Raw genomic sequence first — 8251 nt, 5'->3', positions numbered from 1 at the left:
TTAATTTCCTTTTTCTATCTCTGTTTTTTCTTTTAAATTCTTTCTTTTTCTATATTTTTTCAACACCAACAAATTATGATTCAGTTAAAAGTTGCATACATTAGACAAACTAAAGCCCAGTGAAGGAGATTCTGATGCCTCCTCAGCAGCACAGGCACAAGTCTGGAATCTTCAATGAAATGACATGGAAGAAGCAAGTGCAGAATTTGTCCCCAGTGTTTAACCTTGTGTTTTACCTCAGAAGTTCAGAGACAGGTCTATATCCTAAACTCCACTGTGACTGATTGCCTACATGGTGTTGGTTTCTCCTGTCTTTCTCCAGCTGCTGATCTGCGTTTTAAAAAGATAGCTAAAAATACATAAGTACTTTCCTACTCCTTTTTCCATGCAAGCAATTGCTGGAATCGTCACTGGGATGTTATGTGGCAGAAGAAGGAGCAGGTGATCCCTGTTGTTATGAGTAGCAGCCTGCATGACAATACCCTTATGAAAAGGTTTTCCATACTATGGGCTACTTCACACGCTGTTGTTTTAGCATGTTTTCTCTTGGCAGCTTGGCAAGGTGCTTTCATGTTTGCTTTGGAGGTATGTTAAACCAAAGGAGTATTTGTGTCAGTAGCTTTTGATTTAAGAGAACACCAAGACTTTTAAAAAACATTCCTTCTAGTTTAGGATGCCTCTAGCATACCTGTAATAAATTCAGCAATAGAGAAGAGGAAAGAACATATCCTACATAAGGTAGGATTTTCTCTAGTACTTTGGCTTTTCCTCTTCCTTTAGAAAAATAATCACACAAAAGAATGAGGAGCATTTGTAACCCACTTTACCTTCTACCCAGCCTGGCAATAAACACATTTTGTTTCAGAGACAAATAAGAGAATCTCATTTAAAGGTGATTCTCAAAGACTAAACCTAGAAAGCACAATTTCTGTACCCGTCAAGATGAATGATGGCCATCACTTCACTGAACACACTATAAAGGCCCATGCATCACCCTGGGCAGACTGAGCTGCTCCCAGTTGCCTTCTTTATCTAGAGGCAGATTGTGGGGCCAAGTACCACACAGAGCTGGGCAGTGACAAGGTGTCCAGGGATGAGAGGGCCTACAGGATGCAGCACCTCACATGTTCTATCTCGTGGTCATTTCCCCAAAGCCAGCCAAAAGTAAGTCACAGCAGTATGTCAATCTCTGTCAGCTTCTTGGATAGCATTTCCCATTTTTTTCCCATCTTTTGATGAAGTCTCTGTAGTGCTTGGGACCCTCCTGCCCTTGCTCCTGTTCTGAGCGTTGCCCCCAGAGCAGCCAGTCCTTCAGGCTGCCAGAGTGTGCAAAACGGTGGTTGGATATTTAACATGTAATTCAAGGTCAAAAGACAGGGCTTACTTATCTCCACATCAGAAAGAGTACACCAGAAACACCTCCAGATGCATGCTTTTAGCAAATACCATGGGATGCCACCCCTCCATCCCCCTCCCCCCCCCACTACTCAGCAGGCTCCAAGCCCCTAAAAGAGTAGAAAGGCAGGAGGGCATTGGTGCAGGAGGGTGCAGACAGGACTGGGGGAAAGCGTAGGCTCCTCTCCCTCCACAGTGGCACATCAGCTCTCCTTTCCTCTGCAACACAGCAGTGTCTATCTGCTGCAGAGGTCTTTCTGGAATGGTCAGCCGGTGGGATAGGGTTGCACTGCTGCCCGTTAGCATATCAGGCTGTTGCCACTCCAATGCTGCCATGATAAGTGTCGCCAAAGAACCCATAAATAAATAACTAAGCTGCCTGTCCTGTGTATCTTTACTTATTCATGGGCCAAGAAGACAGGAATTTTGAAGGTGGTCTTGTCTCCTTCAGAGATGCAAGTGCTTTCTGCTCTAGACACTTTAAACCATGCAGTAGCACTTCCAGAAACTAGCAGCACATTGAGGAAACATCATGCACATTAAAGTGTCTCCATGGGAAGAGAGAGGCATAGAGGCTAAAGTCCATGTTAGATCACTTCACAGCATCAGGGAGAAGCCCAAGGATTTGCTTTATCATCTGGCATACCTCACATCCCTGGGAAGTGACTTCTGCTGGTGTAGGGTTCCTGGGTGCATGTGGGGTTCCTGCCCGTTCCTCCCAACCACAGGTGGAGCTAGAGTTCACTGTCTGTAGCTGATGTAGAGGTGACTATCACTACTTTGAATGTGTACACAGTTTAAGAACAGCAGGATGAAATTTGGTGAAGAAATATTGGGGATAATTTGCCTATTGAAAATTACGGTCATGCTCCTAAACCTCAGACACCCTCTGACTTTGACCAAGCAGAAAGCATGTCTTCCAAACAGGGAGACAACACAGACATATCACTACCCACGTTTCCATGGTGTTCTCAGTAATTAGTTTAATTACACCACACCTCTTGCACAGAATGCATTTCTGATTTACATGGTCATGATGCTGGTTTGCAGGTGAGGTCATCTTGGAAGAACTAAAGATACTCTAAATAGGTACCATAGCAGTTTGTTCATTTTCTTCTGCTTGCTGGTGAATATGGATCAAACACTCAATCCATACAACATGTCTTGGTACTTAAGGCAATGCAGTATTCCCACAACTGCTGCATTTCAGATGGCATCCTCTAAGTATGCTATGCTCCAATGCAAAAAACAAACAAACAAACAAAAGCCCTGAGTGGGGCTCACCAGTAATATCAGTTAAAGAAGCTGTCTGAACTCTATAGGTCGTGAGTGATTAACTACTGTGAATATTCCTTAAGAAAGGGCCTGATCTTCTTTGCTTCACAAGCAGTAGTAGTTTGGCTATGACCACCTCACTGAAAGCCAGACAGGTCCCTATTTTACTGTGGTCCAGAAGGGAGAGGTAAGCAGGGCACCTGTTTCCACTGCTGTTTGTGAGAGAGCAAAGATGAACCTAAATCATGGTGGTTGGTGGCTCCACATGTGTTTCTGAATACCTTAGGTACTTCTTAGCGAGGAGTAGTCAGGTCTTCTGCCACAACAAATTTTCAGTCAAAATGTCAACAGATTAGCTACAGGAAGGAGAATGAACTAGGATATTTTTAGCCTGTTATATACTGAATTCTCTTTTTTGTCTTTATTCTGAAAATTCCCATAGTTGTGACAAAAGCGAATCTTGCTGTAACATGGGAGCCTTGCCTCCTAGTCTGTGGTCAGTTTAGTAGGGAGAGAGCAGAGGTTACTGCACAATATACGTGGGAGTGTGCACTTGTGCTGTGCTGAAATGTGGTTATTCCCAATCAAACCCTACAAAGCATTGTTTGTCACATTAGGCACGGGCCAGTTGTCACACTTTTTTCTTTTATTGTCCTTTAAAAATATCTACAAGTCATTATAAATAGACCTTCTTCCATTTAACATGACAATTTCGTCCCACTGCTGAGGGATATAATTTTCAATATGTGCACTTGAAATGCAGCCAAGTAGAATCCAAATGTCACGACCTGACTGAATAAGGACCAGACCCCCACTCTGCAAACAGTCTCCATAATACTGCAGTGAGGGCCTGGGTCCAATTTCTTTCAGAGTCTGTGGGGTACCAGCTGTTAGGGCACAGCTGGGTTTACCCAAACTTTCCAGGCTGAGGCTCCCTAAAGGATGAGCCTCCTTGCAGTCTCTTAATTTTCCATGTGGGCTTGATTTAAATAAATTTTTATTCCACTTCTCATGAAAATTTAATTCCCTCACTGTATGCAGGCTACATTCTCTGCGTGTAGTTATTTCACTGCACAGTGAAGTATCCTTCCAGCTTCTCATGGTATCAGAAAGACGATACCTCTTGTTTTCCCTCCCAGCCCCAAGTATTGTTATGGGCTTCACATTCCAGCTTTTGCATTGAGTTCAGTATTTTATTTAGTAACTGATCCACACCAATTAAAGCATTGTCTAAATCCCCAGCTGTCCAAAGGCCTGATTCTTCAAACTCAAGTGGATGTCCAACATACCAATCTTCTTCAGATTAAAGTGGGTCATAACCAAGGAACATTGCCAGGCTTGCTACTCTGGTACAACCCTTCACAAGACAGATTTGAGAGTATAGTCCTGATGCAGGATTTGAATGCTATCAAAAGCTAATAATGCAAATCCTATGGTGTTTCTTCAATTTTGGGAAAGTACCTACTGACTTCTTACCTGTACCAACAACAAAAACTATCAGTGGCAGATCTGTGTTCCTCAACTGTAATATTTTGTTTTAATGGTTTGAGTCTGGTTTTATATCCCAGAGGCAGAACCATGTTTTCCTGATACTTGCGTTCTCATCATATTTGTCATTGCCTACACTTTACCTATCAGGAGAAGGACACACCTTTGATCTTGCCCTTGTGTTAGGATATGTTAATAGTAAGTGAGTGAGGAGTGCCACAGAGGAGATGCAGTCACCCCCACTAGCATTGCCTGCTTCTCTAAGTGCTTCTGCTGGCTGAAAAACACAGAAGAAAGAGACAACAATGCCGTGTGGGACTGTGTGAAGCCCCATGTGCTTCTGCTAGACCACAGCTCACAAAGCTTGTAAAGCACTTTGCATGTTTTTTAACAGGCCACTAACAAAAACTCTCCTGAGAAGTTCTAAGTCAAAATATTTTTTCCTCCCTGTTTTATGTGTGGCAGCATGCCATTAAAGCAAAATAAGGAGGTAGCGGCAATGTTGATAACTTGAAAAGAACATTCGTGTTTTCTTTTATACAGCACAAAAAGCACACACTTTTGTGGAGATGATAAGATGCTGGTAGACCCTTTGGTGCTGAAGAAGAAGCTCAATAGGATGGCAACAGAGCAAGGGGCTTTTGCTGTCCTCAGCAGCCTGCTGCTCTATGTCACCGAGCTTGCAGATGGTGATCCACAGCTCAGCAGAAAGAGGACAAAATGGGCAGAAGGTAAAGAAAACAAGGTGAGTTATACCCAGCCATGTCCAGTTCCAAACAGGGGCCAGTATCCAACCAGATTTCAGCTCCTGCGGTCCAGATTCCTAAACAACAATCGTGAGCCATACACCAAGAAAAGAAGAGAAGTTGGCAAACTGGTCATTAAAGATAAGCTGTGGCTGAGCAAACTGGACAGAAGCAGAGACAGGAAAGGAGATGGGAAAGCAGCAGAGGAGGATGCAGACACAACAGCCAATGAGAGGGCCAGGTGGATCTGCACTAGTGGGAAGAACACAGTGAAGAACATCCTGAAGAAATTTTTAGCTGCTGAAGAAAAGGAAGCCAAGGAGAAGACTCCAAGTTGGAAAACAAAGGGACCAAGCAGTGGTTTGCCAAAAATAGTCAACAAGAGTTCGGTCCTGTCCAAACTGAAGGAGAAATTTGAACAAAGCACTCTCTGCTCAGCTGCAGAGGTGAAAGCATCGCTCTTGAGCAAAGGAGAGAAAAAGACTAAAAACCTCCCAAACAGAAGAACTATTCGCAAGCCAGAGGTCAGAGTGCTGCGCACGGCAGCAGTGACAGCCACTGGTATAAACAGTCCAGAGTCACAGTATTTAGTGTGCTCCACAGTACCAATGCCCAGACTCAGCATCGCTACCAAAATTAACCATCCTTGGAGCTGGTCGAAAAATAATGCCACAAAGCAGCCTTTTGGTCATGACACACCACTGAAGGAAAAGGAGTGGTCCAACATAGAGCTTGGTGAGAACAAAACAACAGCAGATGCAGCACAGGACAGGGAGGACAAAGAAAAGTCATCAGTGGCACCCAAGACCATGTCTGATGCAAAGAACTGCACTGAGGCTAATATAGATCCCACAAAGCAAGGAACTAGCCCTAAAAACAAAGCTCTTTCAGACTGCAGTCCTCCCTCATCTGAGTGTAGTCTATACCATGACCACAATAACATACCAACTGGGCCTGACACATCTTCACTGTTGGAGATTACCAATGGTGTGCAACATGTTAAGGAGGACAGCCCACCTTCTAACTTGCCTTACTCTAGCACAATTGAAGGATCCCATCAACAAAGACCTCAGCACACTGAAGCAGGTGAGATTCCTGAAATAACTATGTACTTCTGCAGTTCAGAGGAAGCTGACACAGAGCTCATGGAGCCAGAAGAGGATCCTTTCTTTGCAGGCCAAAAATGTTTTCCAGAGCAGAAAGCACTGGAAAACATTCTTCCATTTCACTCTCCAGGAGTTCAAACATCTCGTGAAGCCAAGCCTCCGATAGGGGATCAACAGCTATCTCACCTAACACCAGCTTCTGACAAAAGGCCTCCAACAGCCCAAAAAGAGGCAGCAGGTTTAAGAGGCAGATATTCTGAGGAATTCAAAGAAGGAGAAAAATATCACAGTGAAGCCAAAATATTTTCTCCTTCTAGCAAAAATGATAGTGATGTCCCAATTAAAAAGGAAGAGGAGAATAAAACACCCAACAACCAAATGCAAAACGAATCTAAAACCAAGCAGCCACAGCCTCCCCAAATGCCCAGCCTACAAAGTAACTTTGGTAATTCCGATGCAGACATGTCAAATCCAGATGGAAATCAGACCAAACCCATGGTGTCCTTAAATTTAAGCCAGAAGCAGAAGTCTGATGCTGCAGAAGAGAATAGCTCTTCTCATTTGGAAAAGACACAAAGCCCTTTGCCAGATGACCTTGTGAAGCACAGTTCCTACATTGCAGAAGACTTTGGGGAGGACAAATTATTTTCATCAGATGAAAACATGCATCATGCAAACAATCATGACCCACACAGAAGTACCTTAACTGACCCAGACACCTGTCACAAGACATCCAAATCTTTCATTGACCATGAAGAGGCTACCGCAGATGAAATATCCTTGCCTGATGCTGAGGCATGGCAGTCACTCTCATCAACCCTTTTACCAACACCAATGAGTGGGATTGCAGAACAAAGAATCCATCACACTCTTGAAAATCCCCCAGACCTTCCACCTATGGATCTGATAAGACAAGGAGATGATGGTATGGGAGATGAGCATGCCAGGCATGGCTGTGAGAAGCATTCACCACTCTCTTCAGATGAGCTGACAAACTGTGGAAATGACACAATGATGGAGAAGAAAACTGTATGTGATTTTGAGAACCAAGTTCTATCTTTAAATCATGCAACAGAAAATGAAAGCTCTTCAGCTGAAGAGACAAATGCATGTCAGGGTTTTGACAATTGTCTTTCACTTTCAACCAAGGAGCCTGGAAATCATGAAAATAAAACCAGTCTAGTAAGAATGCCCTTATTACCCTTGGAGAAGAACCAAACACCAACTTCAGATGATACCAGTGATATGCTGGAAGAGAACCTGTTTCCATCACCAACCAAATTGGTGTCAGACCAGAAGCAGCATGTGGAAGATAGAAATAATGTCTCCAAACATAAAAATGATAAGGAATTGTCATCAGGTGATGACATGACTCATGAGAGTGATAGGGTGGAGACAGGAGAGAGAGAAGAGAGAAAAGTCCTGCATAAATCTGAAGAAGAACAGTTATTCACACCAAGTGATAAAGTGGATGGTGAAAACAATCCTTTGAATGAGACTAATGCTCACAGACCTCAAACACCCCAGCTGCTTTTATCAGAGGATGATACCAGCTTTCAAGGAGCGAAAAATTCTGAGCAGAGTTTGAATCATCTAACATCTTCAAGAGATTTTGTGAAACATGAACACGACATGACAGTAGATGAAACCATCTGTTGCAGTAATGAGAAGCACCAGCTGTCTTTGTTAAATGAACCAATGAAACATGCACATGACAGTGCAGAGGTAAAAAACATCAAGTCAAACCTCAAGGATTATTCAGTGCCACCAAGAAATACATTAAGGCAGGAGAACAGGTCTACTGATGAGGAAAGTATCTCTCAGAATTTGAAAAATGAGCCAGTGCAACATAAAAAGGGTTGTGAAGCAGAGGAGAATACTTTGTGTAATCATGAAAATCAAACAACATTATCAGATCTATTGGTGATGGAAAACAAGATGTCACCGGGTGACTTTGTAAAGCCTGAAACTAAGCTGGCCAAAAAGAAGACTCAACATACCTCTGAGAAGCTCCAATCACTTTCTTCAAACATGAAGTCTCAAGAAAGAAGTCTTTTAGGAGGAAGGAAGCAAAAGACACCAGCAGAAAAGGACACCAGATCACCTGAAACAAAGTCTGTAAAAGAGCATAATGAGCACCAACATTCTGGGAAGTACCAACTACCTTCTTCAAGAAAATCAGCAAAGTGTGAGGAAAACACTCAAGGAGGAGACAAGCAGGAAACAAGACATGAAGATTTT

This window comes from Indicator indicator, chromosome 1 (assembly GCF_027791375.1).
Source record: "Indicator indicator isolate 239-I01 chromosome 1, UM_Iind_1.1, whole genome shotgun sequence".
NCBI lineage: Eukaryota > Metazoa > Chordata > Aves > Piciformes > Indicatoridae > Indicator > Indicator indicator.
The sequence above is the reverse complement of the archived record's forward strand: the minus strand, read 5'-3'. Positions refer to the sequence as shown.